Source organism: Arachis duranensis, chromosome 3, assembly GCF_000817695.3.
Source record: "Arachis duranensis cultivar V14167 chromosome 3, aradu.V14167.gnm2.J7QH, whole genome shotgun sequence".
NCBI lineage: Eukaryota > Viridiplantae > Streptophyta > Magnoliopsida > Fabales > Fabaceae > Arachis > Arachis duranensis.
Genome location: NC_029774.3, coordinates 25,222,849 through 25,240,932, shown reverse-complemented (window position 1 = coordinate 25,240,932; position 18,084 = coordinate 25,222,849). Strand labels below are relative to the sequence as shown.

General features: G+C 33.5%; 1 non-coding gene across 1 annotated transcript; it reads left to right on the top strand.

The window, feature by feature from the left end:
* Positions 1–16,126: 16,126 nt before the first annotated feature.
* On the top strand, positions 16,127–16,230 carry LOC127746145 (small nucleolar RNA R71). The gene has a single exon (XR_008007764.1). It is a non-coding gene; the product is annotated as a small nucleolar RNA R71 (small nucleolar RNA).
* Positions 16,231–18,084: the final 1,854 nt, after the last annotated feature.

Sequence of the window (18,084 nt, the reverse complement as noted above, 5' to 3'; positions counted from 1 at the left end):
TTGAGGTTAAGGAGTCCCTCTTTTGTTGTATCGGAGAATTGGGTAGAAGGTTGAGGAGTCCCTTCAATTCAATTCCCAAACTATGGCATTGACAAGTTAGGTTGATTAGTTCTTTTCTTGTTGCGTCAAGAAATTAGGTAGAAAGTAGAGTGATTCTCTTTGTATTCAATTTCAACCTATCCTTTTTATTTTTATTTCAATTGTAATTTATCTTTTCTATTCAATTTCAATTTTTGTCTTGTTTATCCTTTTATTTCTTTATCACTTAGATCCCCAATTTCTTCAGATCACTCCGTTCTCTCTCATCTCCTCTCATGGTCTCACTTCCTCCAACACATCCTCTAACCCACTCACCATCTGCAGCATCCACCGCTGGCAAACTATCACCGCAGCAGCTACGTCCACCTCCCTATTCTTTATCTCTCTTTTTCTCTCACTTCCTTTTACTCACTTTTTCTCTCTTCTTGTCTGACTTCTTCTTACTTGCTCTTCCTCTTTGAACAATGCCAAAAACGACAAAGTTGAGAAGCTACAGCACAACCAAAAACTACATTTTAAATTAGAATGCGAGCACGATCGAAATTGAAAGGCAAGCGCAAAGATAAAAATTGGAAGGCGAGCGCCACGACCAGATCTAGAAGGCGAGCGTGATAGGATAGAGTTGGCTCCTCCATTGGTGTCAGAAGAGATGCTCAGACAGGGGCAACGACAAGTAGGTGCAGTGCTAATGTGCCTGAGAAGGATGCCGCCATTCACCGCATGCATTTCTCTCTTGTACTGCTCCTCTCTTATCAGTGATCCTTGCTCGCATTGCTCCTTTTTTGTCGATGGTCCACCACTACTTTTGCTTCTGCTTTTTACTTGAGTATTGATTCTCTTCTTGTTCTTGTTGTGGAATTTTTCTTTTTTTATTTAGTTTATTAGTGTTTACTGATTAATGCTACTATTGTTAATGAATTATGATTTTAGTAAAAATTAGGGTTTAAATTAGTTTTTTTTCTTTTTAATTTGGATCTGTTTCAATTGATAAAGTTCAATTAGGTTTTGGAAAGAAAGTTTAATTTGGATTTTTTTCTACTTTGTGAATTTGAAGAGGACATTCGGTGATGATGGTGTGAAGGTGAGAGAAGGAAAGCGAGTGATAGAGAGTGAGAGGAAGGTAGAGTAGAAAAAAGGGAAAGAATAGGAATGGGATGGAGCTGCGATGGTAGTGGTTCATCGGTCGCTCTGTCATGGCAGACAGAGGTACTGGTGACTAAGTTAGAGGGTGGGTGAGTGAGAGGAAGTATGAGAGAAGAGAAAAGGGGATTTTGTTTGCCATATATGCCACTCTGTTTGCCACATCAGACCAAAATGTTAACAGACCTCCTTTGTTTAAATGGATGTGCAGTTTTGGCGTATTTTTAAATTATTTAAGGATATTTTTGTCGATAACTAAAGGTGGGAGCATTTTTGTCAGCGTTTGAATAATTCGAGAACATTTTTTGTGGTTAACCCATAATCTAAATTATTAATTTAGCACGTTTATTATTTAAACAGTAATGTTGCAAGAATTTGGAGTTAGAAGAAGAGTGACAAGATATTTATCTTTATTTGTGTTATTTTAATTTTATTAAGAACTTGATAATAATGCTATTTGTAATTTTATGTTAAATTTCTTTAAGATTTTATTATTTTTAATTTTAATTTGAACTCAGTTTTTTAGTTTCTATTTTATTAATATGTATAAAATATGGAATGATTGAATTTTATACTTATTTAAAAAAAATTTGATTTTTCTATAGGTAAGATTAAATAAAATAAAGTTAAAAATTTTAGGGTGCGAATAATATTAGGATTGAGATTCTCAACCCGCAGGTAAAATAGAATAGGATTAAATTTTAAAAAACTTTCAATTTACCTATAGAATTAGAATATAATTCAAACTCTACGCACTAGTTGAAATTGAGCCTTGTTACTAACTCGACCACAAATTTATTTGTTCCCTTTTCTAACGATTTTTAGCACTAGAACTTTCCACCCTTAGTCCAACAGATTCTTTATCATCTGAAGCAGCGTCGCGTAGAGATGGGCTTGAGTGTTATTTAGCATGCAAGAGTGAAACTGCTACCATGGAATTAATCCATCTCTAATATCACATTTTTATAACCATGATTCCAAGCCAAGTTGAGACCGTGAAAGACTCCCCATAAGTAGTTCAACAGCAACCACCGCGCGGGCAGTGTCCCAAATTGGCCGCATAACCAAGTTTAATAATTCCCACCTCATCTCACAACAACCACCACATCATCCCAACTCCCCTTCTTGTCTAACAGACCCATCAGATCACAATTTAATGTGATTCTGATACATTAGTTACTTGGCCAAATCCTTGCTCAACACCAATGTCTTTTTAATGTTTAAAATAGATTTTAATTTTGTCTAGCTATGATCTTTCTCTTTTCTTTTTGTTATATTTATATATTGACGCTTTAAAAATATTTACTTATCGATAATTAATGTACCAAATATATTTGAACAATTTTTTTGTGACTTAAAAGAAAATAAACAACAAGAAAGAAAAGTAAACAAAAAACTCCTTAAGAAAGACAGTCTTGTTGAATACTACTCTCAAACTCCTTCCAAGGCAATGGAAGCTTCACTTGGGGAGAAAGGTCCTCATTGCAGTCTTTGCCATGATGTCTACTACTGTATTTGCATCTCTCAAGATCAACCGAAGATCAGCACGCCATTTCTAAGACATGATATCTCGAATTTTTAACACCAAAGGATCAATAAACCCAAAGCAATCCTGTAAATTATTGACCATAGTAAAAGCCTCCACATAGTCTATCTCACATATAATGTCTCTTTGTCTCGAGTCATGCTAAAAGAAAGTCTCTCCAAATAGCAAACAACTCTCCTTGCAAAATGCTACGACTCTCAATTGTTCCCAGACAGCCTCGTTGCCACCTTCCCTTCCAATCTCTACTAACACAAGCAAAACCAACTCGAGCACCATTGCCATGATAGCTAGCATCACAATTAATCTTAAAGGTATCCACTGAGGGAGGAATCCAAGAGCCACTAATGGTGGAGGGTATAGACAATCGTTTCAACACAAAAATATTTCAGAGCTCCTTTTCCAAGGACAAAGCCATACCAATTACCTTGTCTGTAGTCCAATACTCATGAGGATGAAAGATCTCGTTATTCCTCGAACGCCAAATCCACCAGAGACCAGAAAAGAATCTAAAGGGGCGCTATTTGCTGTTATATAAGAACCAACTCATCAAATCTACTGGTTGATCGGAGATCCCTAAAGCTTGCCAAACTAGTTGGGCTTTTGGACAATCCCAAATACAATGTAAAACCGATTCCTGACCTGACAAATATCGTGGACAGCTATCCGTGTGCGAAATGCCCCTCATAAAATGAAATGCAGCAGTAGAAAGAGCCTCTCGAAGACATAGCCAGGCCAAAAATTTGTGCTTTTCCGGAACATGTTGACGCCAAAGCCAAAGCCAATTACCCCTATCCTCCCAACTAAACATCTTCTTACTGAGCCATAAATAACCACTACGAGCATCATAAACTTTTGAAGTCACACCAGTCCAACACCAACCGGCCTCTGAACCAGCTTGAACATTCGGATTGTAAGAGTTAATGTTGCTCTGTGGAGAGTGATTCAGAGGAGAATAGATATTCTCAAGGTCCCACTGTCCAAATGACCAAAGGTCCAAGATCCTGAGATCTGAATCAGAAATGTGAACATAATCCATCTCCTGACATAGCCACCCCTCTCTTTTTCATTTAGAAAACCAAAAGTTCTATTCCAAATCCCCAATGCACCAAATAAAACCTTCCTTCAGGATATCCCAGGCTCGACATATACTCTTCCAAACATAAGATTCCCTTCCTCGAGACCGACTGAAACAATCATCCTTAGAAGAATGGTATTTCTCTGTCAACAGTTGAACCCATAGCTTGTCCGGATGGTGAAAAAATTGCCACACTAGCTTTCCAAGAAGAGAAATATTAGCACAAAAAGGGTCTCTAATTCCCAGACCTCCAAACTTCTTAGGGGTGACCAACACTTTCCAATTAACTAGATTCAGGCCTCTACCATCAGCTTGACCCTTCCATAGAAAGTTTCGCATCATGGATTCTATCTTATTAGTCACCCCTTTAGGGAAGAGAGATACTTGCATGCGGTAAGTAGGAATCGTAGTCACTACTGAGTTGAGCAAATAGAGTCTTCCTGCCTTATTAAGCAATCTCCCTTTTCAGCTGGCTAGCCTTCCCCGAATCTTGTCCAGAACATCGTTGAAAGTTGCGTGTGTCACCCTAGAGTGATTAAGGTTCACCCCTAAATACTTGCCCAAGTTCTGGACGAATCTGATGGAGGACATTCCGGTGAAAATCTCTTTTCTTGTCGCTGAAACATTCCTGGAGCATAGCGCTTTAGATTTCTCCACATTAACCTTCATCCCAGAGGCTCTGTAGAAATTTTTCAAAGCTACCATTACAGTTTGAACTTGCTATTTTTTGGCTTTACAGAAAAGAAGCAAATCATCGACAAACATCAAATGAGAAACTCTTGGACCCCCTCTAGAAACCACAATCGGCTTCCACAAGCCCTTATCAACTTGATGATTAATAGAACAGGACAATCTCTCCATACACAACACAAACAAATACGGTCATATAGGATCTCCTTGCCTAAGACCCCTATTCAGAGTGAAGCTATTTAATCTATCCCCATTCCAGAGGATAGACAGTGAGGAAGCAGTGACACAACGCATAATCAGATTGACTGTCGGAGGAGGAAAGCCAAAACTCACAAGGGTTTGTTGCAGAAATCCCCAATCCACTCTATCGTACACTTTCTCCAGATCAATCTTAAAGGCCAGGGTTCCTTTCTTTGACTTTGTCTTCTTCATGAAATGGAGAACCTTTTGTGCTACAATAATGTTGTCTGGGGTTTCTCTCCCCGGGATAAATCCTCCTTAAAGGGGCCCAACAATCGCTTTGAGATGGGGACGAAGTCTATTGACCAGGACCTTCGTTATAACTTTATAAACCATATTACAGAGACTAATAGGTCGGAAATCCTTCATGAAAACCGGGTTTTCTACCTTCGGAGTAAGAACCACAAGAGTTTCCATCATCCTTGGATCTATATCCAAACCAGAAAACGCATAACGAACCATAGTCCAAACATCAAAACCAACAATCTCCCAGTATTCTTTAAAGAAGAAAGCCTGAAACCCATCAGGACCCAGTGCCTAAAAAGAATGCATACTGAAAATAACCGACTTAACTTCTTCCAGAGTAACTGGCGCTGTGAGGCTACAACAGGCTTCAACATTCAGGGAAGGCAGCGGCACATCACCAAGACAACCTAAGTCTACATCCTCCGACTGGCAGAATAGGCGTTTATAAAAGGATTAAGCTTCCCTTCTAAGGACCTCCGGGTCCGTTTCCCACACCCCATCTTGAAGAAAAAGACCATGAATCTTATTATGCTTTCTTCGCACAAGAGTCTGGATATGAAAAAACTTGGTATTTCTATCCCCGAATTTTTTCCACTGCTCTCTGAATTTCTGAAACCATAGAAGTTCCTCCTGCACAAGCGTGTTATTAAATTTCTCAATCAGCTGTTGCTCTTTTTGCTGCATAGACAAATCTTCCAGTACTTCTAGTCGCTTCTGAAGGAAATTAATCTGTCTCTCTAATTCGCATTTCCTAACGAAAATGTTTTCGAACACTTTAGAATTAAACTCCAAAGAGTTCTTCTACACTTCTAAAAGCTTGCCATGCATCACTCTGTAGCCAACCTGCCATGACTGGTTCACAATATCTCTGTAACCCAGATGAGTTGCCCAAGTCGCAATAAACCGAAAATGTCTATTCTTTCTTGGTTGGGGACGACCTATACAGCGCACTAGGATAGGATAATGATCAGAGTGAAGCCTATTTAAAATTTCTACGTAAGCCTCTGGAAAGAGAGATAACCATCCACTGTTGATACAGACCCGGTCAAGTTTTTTCGCCACCTCAACACCATTTTTAACCCTTCTGTACCAAGAAAACCGTCTTCCAATAGTCTTCAAGTTAAACAGATCACTATCCCCTATATAGGTAGCAAGCCGATCTGCATGGCAACTCGAGAAGAGGCAACCCTTAGATTCATGAGAGAATAGTACTTCATTAAAATCACCAAGAACAATCCATGGTCCGCAGAAAGACGAAGATTGAGTAACAAGATAATCCCATAGCAGAACTCTGGTATTAAACTGAGGACTACCATAGATACCACTGCACCTCCAAATCACATTATTTACCTGAACCTCAACTGTAACACACTGATCAAAAGCATCAACCCATTTGCAGTGAACACCCTGCATTGCAGAAAGGAACCAGATACCCCCTTATGTCCTGACGCCTCTACTATACCAATAGGGTGATAACCAAGTCTTTCCCAGAACAGTTTCAAGTGTTGAAAAGGACAGTGAGTTTCAACCACAATAAAAATTACAGGTTTAAATTTTTTAACCAGCTCTTTACAATTCACCCGGGCTAACTTATTAGAAACACCCCTAATATTCCAAGCTATTATATTTAAACTATCCATAATCTAAAATATAAAAATATAAAACAAGAAAATCAAAGTGCTTCACCAACCTCAAACCGAGGCTTGCCCAGCGGAAGTGACTCCCGCGACCTTCATGTTTGCCGGATCTCCATGGAATATCTCCTTATTCCTGCCTGCCGACTCAGAAACACCCGGCAACGCGCCTTTCTTCTCCAATGGAACTGCCATGCTAACACCCTCCTTCACGGCTGCATGAAGACATGATGATGCTTCCACCACTGTACTTCCACTTTTCTCAACTGGCGAGCTCTGTAAGGACACTGGCCTTGGTTTTTTCCGGAGAGAGGGGCCGCAGGGCACTAGGGTGTGTCGGGTTGAGGAGATCGACGTCTCACCAACACGGGAAGCACTGTGTTCGATCGTGACTTGTGACCCGACCCTGGCTAGATAGGAGCTAGATCCATCCGTGTGAGAGAAGTGGATGGTAGGCCTGATTACTCTACCCAAATCGGTTCTGGATTGAGTGCCTCTTTGGACCTTGTTAGATTACTTCTGGCCCAGCTTGGTTTTACCTTTCCTCACAACTTGCTCCCAGCCTGGTTCATCATGCATGCAAGCCTCCTCAACGTTATTTTTTTCCAAATTATTAGCCTCCAAATCCGCTTGCAAGCTCGGTGCAGGATTCTCACCAGTAACGCACCTACCACATCAGGTTCTACTTCATTTGAATTGTGAATTTTGGGCTCAGGATGTGGCACTGCCATTGTACCGTCCCGTGGCTTGGTGGCATCGGAATCAGCACTCTCTCCTTTCCTAGAGTCTCTCCCGAAGCACTGTGCCATATCGTGACCATAACGTGCATAAGAATTACAAATTAAATTTAAACTTTCATACTTCACCTCATGAGTTACGCCTTCCACAATGATATGCTTGATCACTGGAAATCCTAAATTTATTTGAACACATACTCGGGCATATCTCCTCTCTCAGCCAACTTAGTGGCTAGGTCCACTTTGATGGGAACTCCTATTGCAGAAGCAATACGCATCATGGCCTGTTCCTGATAGCACCAGATTGGGAGTCCCGAAATCCGAACCCATATAAGCGTAGACCCGAAGGATTGCTCACATGGCCGAAAATCTATATCCCGCGGTGTTACAACAACATAGTGCCCCTCAATCAACCACGGGCCACTAAGCATGACCTTCTCACGATCGTCACCTGCATCGAATTTTACCATGAAGTACCCAAACCCCACATCAAGCAGATCAAAGCCACCTTTGATGCGCCCAAACCATCTGAAGCTTGTGTGAAAGAGCTGTATAACTATAATTTTTATCAAGAACCTTGATCACCAAAGCGTCTCGATAAGGCTCTGCCAAGCAAAGCTTGGCTTCTTCAGTGAAGTTTATGCATGAAATTTGGGGATCATCCTGCTTGCCCATCACCGTCGCTATACTATCCCCAGATAGAGATCCTGCAAGTGCAAAGGTCTTCGATTTCTCTGGACCAATGACTTTATCTCTAAAGGAGACCTTTGTAGACTTTGAAAAATCCTCTCGTGAAGTTAGATAATGAGTGATGTTATATGTACAAATTTTTTTAGTAATTAAATTCAACTAAATTGACTCAACTACAATTAAAATTATTCTCAAAATAAAACGCATAACACACGCACTAGTGCTCCACTAGCACATAATGTAAAGAGCCTTTCTCCACCTTCTGCGGTATATAAATTTCTGTTGGAGAGTACACAAATTTTTGAATTATAACACATAAAAATTGGCATGTAATACAAACTTATCAATATAGCACATAAATTTTTGCATATAGTATACAAATTTTTGAACTATAACATACAAATTTTTAAAACATATCCCAATTCTTGCTATACTAAAATTTATGAGAATCACTCAAATAAAGATGTCTATTTCATCTTTTATTATAGATATTTTTATATTGTATTTTAATTGGTTTCTATATAATTATTTGGTGTTTCTCATTACATATTATTAAGTTTCTTAAAATATTTTTTTTCAAAAATAATAAAAAATATTTAAATTAGAATAAAATAAAAAAAATAATAAATTAACTATTAAATTTTTTTTAAATTGTATGTTTACATAAAAAAATATGTCACACTTATATATATAAAATAAGCTCAAGTCTCTTAAAATTTTTACAAATAAAAAATAATTAATTTATATGCGTGTGATATATAAAACAATTACTATATTATAATTATATTATAGATTAAAATTTACTAATTTAAAGTTATTTTTATTTTTAATATAAGCATTAGAAATAAATAAAATTTTTATAATTAGATGTAGTGTAACAAAATATATATAATATTAATTAATTTTAAAAAATTTTTGAAAAGATGGTTTTTTCTAATAAAGTGTTATTAAAAAATTAACATTATAAAAACTAATTTCAACCAATATGATATAATAGGTTATTAAATATATTTAATACAAAACACATTGAATATAAATTTTTGATCTCTGATCCAAGCATAAAAAGTGCGGATATCTAATTTGATCGTCTGATGAGTTTAGTGCAAATTGTATCAAAATTTTAGTCATATCTGATTTGCGAACACCCCTAACAATAATAATTAAAAAATATAATGATTATACTTTTAACTAAGGAAGTTTCAAAAAAGTACTAAATACATAAACAATTTAATCAAATATTAAAAAAAGTTTACTTTAAATCAGTTGGATTTTTTTGTTTATATATATATATATATATATAATGTAATAATAATAATAATATGGTAATTATTTTATATGTTACATAAATATAAACATTTTTTCTGTAAATTTAAGAAAAGTTTTATAAGTCTTTAGTCCTGTTATTCATTTTTTTGGTATTAGCCTTCCTATTATCGATTTGATTCGTATATAATTCGAATAATAAATTATTTGGTGATGTGTTTCTTTTTTTACTGTGACATACACTTATTATTATTATTAGGTTTAATTATTCTGTTGGTCCCTATAGTTTCGCGAAATTTTCAATTAGGTCCCTATACTTTTTTTCTTTTTAATTGGGTCCCTATACGTTAATTTTTTTTCAATTTAGTCCCTATTAACGTTAAACGTCAAAAAAATGTTAGTGAATTGTGAAATTACTTGTATACCCTTAGGGACCTAATTGAAAAGAAAAAAAATATAGGGACCTAATTGAAAATTTAGTAAAACTACAAATATTCAATGAAAGATATTCCTATAATCCCTATTCACACTACAAGAAATTATCGAAATAGAGACCGATTTAGTGATTGATTTTTTTTTTGAAAATCGGTCACTAAACCTTTTAGCCGCTAATTTCTAAACTAAAAATCTAAATCGGTCACTAACTCAGTCATTGTTCCTAATTTTATAATTATAGATTTTTACTAATTTCAGATTAACCCCTATTAAAACTAAATTTTCATAAATAATTATATTTCCACAAAATATAAAAGGAATTGAGCATAGATTAATTTTTCAAATAAATACCACAACATTTACAATGTCTACATAGAAATATAGAATTTAACATATTGAAAATTCCTAAATTCATTAAATTTATGATCCACAATCTAGACTAAAACATGGTAAAAATAATTCATGAACATAACTATACTCTATTCAATATCTACTTAGACCAAATAATTGTATCTATCTCAACTTGTAAAGTCTCGTATAACATTCCAACTGAAAAATTGACTTAAAAATTCTTCACCATAGCAAGGTGCTTCATGCATACTTTTGTACAAAGCTGAATCAAACTTTTAGGCCCTCATAAAGATAGAAGCTCGACTTAGATTCCATACTTATGTTCCAAAAGGACATTCTCTTCCTAAGTCTCCAGCAAAGAGAACACCTGCAACCAACATATCACTCTCAATTAAAACATAATAGAAAAAATCTTGCAGTATGTGAAAAAGTTCAAATCTAGTTCCATTCCTTTTCCATATTTTAAAACTTATCAATCTCCAAATTTTAGACCAAATGCTGAAATCACAATGAGTCAACTTTAATATCAAATGCTGAAATTCAGTTTCTTTCTGCACAAGGCATCATTTTTCAAAAGGGGAAGCGTTATATATAACTCATTAAAGGGAAGCGTTATATATAACTCATAAATTTCACCAAGAACCATGTATCCATTGATCACTGAAATTTCTGGCAATGCGTAGTTATATCACTAATATAGCTATATGCATTGTTTCAAAAACAAAGTTACCGTCTCAGTTTTTCTTTAGGGATATGCAGCCTAGTATATCTAATCTAATCATGCAATTAAACATAGGTTCAGAACTTTCCTAAACAACAATAACATGAAATAAAACTAAGATTCATATAAAAACCAATAAATAATAAAACCAACCATCCATTTTTACTATTTTAGGAAGTTCAGCCAAATGTGAATCAAGAATTATACATTCTACAAACTAAGAAACTTAGGCAACTAAATTCGAGACAGCTTAAACTACAAAGTTCTTAGAGTTTTTTATGCAACCAACTAGACTTCTTAGAGTTTCAGGAAAAATTAGTTTCATTTCATTCAGAGGCCCAGATTGGTAGCAGTAAATCTAACAATTTTCGGTTTTTACTGCCTAATTCTGCAGAAACAGCTTTGGTGTATTTTATTGATTCTCAACTATCCTTAAGCTTAATCTTTCATATCCTTGGTTCTCTTATCACTTTTCATCATTTAATCTCAGCCCCAAGTGTTTGATTAGCATTCAACCATCACAATATAAAGTCACATATTCAGAAGATCAATTAAACATTCGCCACAACATGATCAAGCACAAATTCAGAAAATCAATTAAATCACAAAGAACCTGGAAATTCATTGTTAACCATTACTAAAAATTTTGCAATTTGCATCCATATATTTCTGTTTAGCTTTGGCAGGGAATAAAATACTGCTAAAAATCAACTATCAACTATAAACTATTCCCTAATAAAATCATACTTGCATCCCTTCCCCAGTAAACAAACAATGAACTTTGATGTGTTGTATCCTCAGCAATAAACCATTAGCAAAGTAAAACTTGAAGACAAGAAAACAAGAAGTGTCAAGTATGATCAGTCTGCACGGTGAGGTCCTGCACACCCAAATCATGGTATAGACCATGCACAAATTCACAAACATTGAATAAATTGATGCAGTTAATTTCTATTTTGCATCACTGGATTCTATACAAGCACAGCGATATTTCTTCAATTTTTTTTAATGATCCTATGAACAATGAAGTTGCTGAAGTGAAATTTTCTATGCTTTAACAGTATGCTAGAACTAGAGACCTGGTGCTATGTCTCAACTACAGAGTAGCATGATGAATGAACAGGAACAAAATTCAAAGCTAATTAAAGAATTTAAACACAAGGCAAGGCAAATACTTGGTGCTTGGTGAGCCTCTGCGAATGGCTCTGGTATTCTTACTTCTTAGGGTGGAGATCAAGAGCTTGACGTGTACTTCTTCTTCTTATAAACTTCCCTCAAGATAGCCTTCTACTTTTGATGAGTCGACTGTTTAAGGCCTTGCATTCTTGGATCACCTCCTCTTCATCAAGAAGCTCTTCCAAAGTGAAATTTTCCTTGTCTAATATTGCCTCCACCTGTACAGAACGGCAACACAAAATTCGCTTCAAGGGTTACAAAGAGTGTAATAGAACAAGAAAGTAAGCCACGCGGCATGGTGAGGCGCGGCACGGTGAGCGAGGCACGGCGCAGCGAGGTGACGTGAGGCGAGGCACGGTGAAGACTTCGACGGGCAAACAACGCAGAAGACCAACGCAGAACAGAGCAGCGTAGGGAGAAGGATGCCACAGACGGCCAACCACTACGGCTTTGAATGAAGATGACGGACCGACAGCTATGGATGAAGATGCCGAAGCTTATGGATGAAGAAGACAGACCACCGGAGAAGAAGCGCACTTTACACGATTTTCAAAGAGAAAATTAGGGGCTGGCTAGGGTTTTGTTTTCCTTTGTGACCAAGAAGTTTTTGGGTATTTTGAAAAAATAGAGATATGTACAATTAGAATATCTAACTCAAATAGAAGAATATTCATTTTTTAAATAGAATATTCCGTTATCTTAAACGTTATCTTCATGGCAGGGACTTAATTGAAAAAAAATTAACGTATAGGGACCCAATTAAAAGGAAAAAAAGTATAAGGACCTAATTGAAAATTTTGCGAAACTATAGGGACCAACAGAATAATTAAACCTTATTATTATTATTATTATTATTATTATTATTATTATTATTGTAAATAATTTTATAAAATGTGAAAATTTTTTAGAAAATTTTATGAGTACTATAAAAATTTGTTAGTCAATTTATGTAAATCGATTCAAGATTCTTTATATAATACTCATGGAATTTTTAAGGAAGTTTTATAAAAAATAAAAAAATTATTGTAATTATTTATTTTGTAACGAGTACTACTAAAATTTAAATAAAAATTTTTAAATTAAACATTGTTATGATGAGTACTATAAAAATTTGTAATATATTATTTTACTAACATATCACATAACTATTTTTTGTGTTATTCAATTTTTTTAGAAAATAATTAAATATTAAAATAATTAAACTTTTCACAATAAAAATAATAAAAAATTATGAACGAAAAAAATTAACCATCATGATAATTTTTTGTATTTTTATTTATATTTTAATTATAAACATAAATATAATTTGATTGTATTATTTATGAAATGTGACTATAAATATAAATAAAATTTAGATATATTACTTATTAGTTATATATAGTTTCATTGTATTGTTTATAAAGTTAGATTATAATTATGACTATAGAATTGTTCCTGTATTTTTGTATGTGTGATTAATTGATGGTGTTGAAACATTACCCTTCATTATAAATAAAGTTTATAATTTAAAAAATAAAAAACTCAATTAAAAAGATACGAAAAAGATGATGTTAAAATATTCTATAAGAATATTTGAAATTCAATTAAAAATTATTTAAAATTTAAACTCAATAAAAATTTATATTCAATGTATTTTGTATTAAATATATTTAGTAACATATTATATCGTATTGGTTGAAATTAGCTTTTATAATGTTGTTTTTCTAATAACACTTTATTAGAAAGAAACTATTGTTCCCAAATTTTTAAAAATTAATTAATATTATATATATTTTGTTACACTACATCTAGTTATAAAAAATTTATTTATTTCTAATGCTTATGTTAAAAATAAAAATAAATTTAAATTAGTAAATTTTAATCTATAATATAATATCAATACAGTAATTGTTTTATTTAGTCTAATTGAAATATTTTTTATTGTTTTTGGAATGAAAATATTTTAAGAAATTTAATAATATGTGATGAGAAATACTAAATAAATTATACAGAAACCAATTAAAATGCATACGAAAACATCTTTTAAAAAAGATGAAATAGACATCTTTATTTGAGTGTTCCCCAAAATTTATATGTATATTCTTTTATTGAATTCTGTTACACATTTTTTTCCTCTCTTTCTTCATAGTGTGTAAACCGATCATTATTCATTGTAAGCCAATATTACATTACAGGTTCCATTTGCTAAAACACACACATACATACAAAGGTATTATTGACACTCTTTTTAGGTATGTCATCATGGCTCATGGCTATTAACTCTGATGTGCAGTTCCAATATTTCTTGGTGGTTAGGGTCCACAAAGAGTGCGGCACGACAATCTCTGAGTATACTCAATACATCTCCTTTGTGTTCATGGAATGCTGCCTTTAAATGCAAGAGGTGCAAATCAGCTTTGAATGCAATGGCTTTTAAAAGTTTAGACACCATATCACATCACATGTGTAAATCAAATAAAGTGAAACAACACATACTCCTTCATTTTCACCGCACAGAAGTAATCGAAACTAATAACTCGATAGTTCACACTAATTTGACAGATATCATCAAATAAATTCAGATTTATCATAGCATACAAATATTTAAGTGTAGCACACATTTTTTTCAGCATAGCACACAAATTCACATATATAGCACAAAAATCAAAATCATAGAATAATACTGATTTTTCAAACAATTCAATTAAAAAAAATTAAAATCATAATAAATAACCATAATCAAGAAAAAAAACAAAAATATATACAATAACATACAAATATGGAGTATAGAAAAATAACACAAGTAATTGAAACTAATAGTTTGATAACTCACACTAATTTGTCAGAAATTATTAAACATTTTGATTTTTTACCGTACACAAATGTTTTAAGCATAGCACACATTTTTATTCAATATAGCACACAAATTCATCCATATAGCACATAAATATTGAGTAAAGAAAAACAATATAAAAGACATTCGTACCTTTTCAATTCATTCAATAAAAAAGATACATCCAATTCACAAAAAAAAAGAAATTAAACAACAATAATAACAAAACGTTAAAAAAAAAGAAAAAACGTAAGAAGAAGAAGAAAAAGACAACTGTGACAACAGCAGCGACGACAATGACAACAGTAGTGACGACAGCAATGATAACGATATTAGAGAAGGAAAAAGAGAAAGAACATAACTGAAATATAAATTTTAATATCTTGATTAACTTGATTAATAAGAATACTTGAACACCTAACATTTTTTGTTTGGTAATCTAACATGTCATAAAAGTTGCTCCATATTAAAGATATATTTGATCAGACAATAAAAATAGGATAAAATAAACTTTCATGAATATTTAATTATTTTTTATCCCTTTGAGTTAGATGTGGTGTCTTCTCATCTTATGTTATCTCACTTGATTTCTCCCCGAAATCTCCCCGATAGTCGAGAGTTCTCCACGGTTGGCCTAACAAGTGGTATTAGAGCCGATGGTTTAATCGGTCTGGTTTAAAGAGTATTCAAGGTGAAGCATCGAAAGTCTTTCCGGTAAAGGTGGTCCGGCCGACGTGTCCCGCGGTGTTTTGCGGCTGTGTGATGGACGAATACTCGTGGTGATGGAGGAGCTAGAGGGAAGTTGATGATGCTTGATGTGGAGGCTCACACTTGAGGGAAAGATTGTTAGTGTTGCAAGTGTGAGAAGTGTTGAAGTTAGTCCCACATCAAATAAAATATAGAAAAGTGAGGAATTTATAAGATGAGAGATCCATTAACTTGACACCTTAAGGTTTTGAGTTAGATGCGGTGTCTTCTCATCTTATGTTATCTCACTTGATTCCTCCCCAAAATTGTTGGATGCATTTTGCCATCCATTCAGACTTTGAGAAATCATGTTAACTTGCTGAGTCAACACTTTGTTCTAAGCCAATATGGCATTCAGAGCATCAATTTCAAGAACTCTCTTCCTCTGAGGTGTCCCATTATTCACAGAATTCCTCTCAGAAGTGTACATGAATTGGTTATTTGCAACCATGTCAATGAGTTCTTGAGCTTCTGCAGGTGTTTTCTTTAGGTGAATGGATCCACCTGCAGAATGGTCCAGTGACATTTTCGAAAATTCAGATAGACCATAATAGAATATATCTAATATGGTCCATTCTAAAAACATGTCAGATGGACACCTTTTGGTCAACTGCTTGTATCTTTCCCAAGCTTCATAGAGGGATTCACCATCTTTTTGTTTGAAGGTCTGAACATCCACTCTAAACTTGCTCAGCTTTTGAGGAGGAAAGAATTTATCCAAGAAAGCCGTGACCAGCTTCTCCCAAGAGTCCAGGCTATCTTTAGGTTGTGAGTCCAACCAGATTCTAGCTCTGTCTCTTACAGCAAAAGGGAAAAGCATGAGCCTGTAGACTTCAGGATCTACTCCATTTGTCTTAACAGTCTCACAAATCTGCAAGAACTCAGTTAAAAACTGATAAGGATCTTCAGATGGAAGTCCATAAAACTTGCAGTTTTGTTGCATTAAGGCAACTAGCTGAGGTTTCAGCTCAAAATTATTTGCTCCAATGGCAGGAATGGAGATGCTTCTTCCATCAAATTTGGACGTGGGTTTGGTAAAGTCACCAAGCATCCTTCTTGCATTATCATTATTGGGTTCGGCTGCCATCTCCTTCTCTTGTTCGAAAATTTCTGAAAGGTTACTTCTGGATTGTTGTAATTTAGCTTCTCTTAGTTTCCTCTTCAAAGTCCTTTCAGGTTCAGGATCAGCTTCAACAAATATCTTTAAGTTAATAAATTCATCTAGGGGTACGTTGATTTTCACTTAAATTTTGTAATGCATTTTGAAAAGGCAAAATAAAGACAATATGTTTCTCATAACTTTTAAATTATTTTTTTAGTTACTTATTTTCTTTCCTTAATTTAAAAAAAAATATCATTTCGTGACAGCTATTAAAAAAATTAGCAAAAATAAGTATTCAATCAATGCAATAGTTCAAAATATTATATGATAAAAAAACGAAGAATAAATGACACAACAGAAATGATAAAAAAATATAAAAATTTTTCTATTGAAATTCTAAAAAATATATTCATAACAACTTAGGCTTGAAAAGTTTTTTTTTATTAAATTTTTAAAGAATTTGTCATTGACAAATCAAAAGAATAAAACTAAAAGAACTAACTCTAAAAATTATTTTAGACTAAATTTTTCAATTTTATCGTACAACAAACAAATAATAAACTAAAATAATAATTTTAAAAAAATAATAATACTTTTAATAAAAACCAATATTCTAAAAAAATCATAAAATATGTCTTTTACTCTCTTTTTATCTCCATGCAGTTTCAATATGCATGAGAATAATCACCAAGAGTAAAAATCTGTTTTGATAATGTTAAAATTAAAAGTTAAGTGTTATGTTTTTTTTATTATCTACTTTTTTTTTGTAAGCACTTTCTTAAGCTTGGTTATCTATGTTATTTATTAGAATAAAAATTATTTTTATCTTTTGGTAAGGTTACGAGCTAAGAAGATTTGGAGATTTTAATTTAATAACGTAGTAAAAATTAAGTCACGAGAATAATCTATAAAACACTTTGATACTTAAGTTAGTAGTACTTTAGGTGATAAAGTGAATAATTCGTTACTGGTTAAGTTTCACTTTTTTTTTATTATATCTCTCCGATATAACTGCTATTAAACATTTTTTGTCTTTAATGTATGCGTTTGATATCATGATTTGATAGCTAGTTTCGTGAGTTAATGATTTTATTAGCTTTAATAATTTAGCCGTTAGCTAGTAATAACTAGGGGTGATTACGGATCAGGTTGGTTTAAATTTGGGGTGAAATTAGAACCGAACCAATTGAATTGTAATTGGTTCGATTTAGTTCAGATTTACGTTTTTTTATATATGTACCCGAACCAAACTAAACTGATTAAGAACATATTGGTTTGGTTTGGATAATTGGGTACCCGATTAAACAAAAATTCGCAAAAAATAAAAAAATAAAACTTTTATCTTAAAAATTTTGTAAATACAATAAATATGTAAAATTAATAAAAATAATCTAAACATTTTAAACACCAAACACAATAAAAACTAAACACATTAAAATT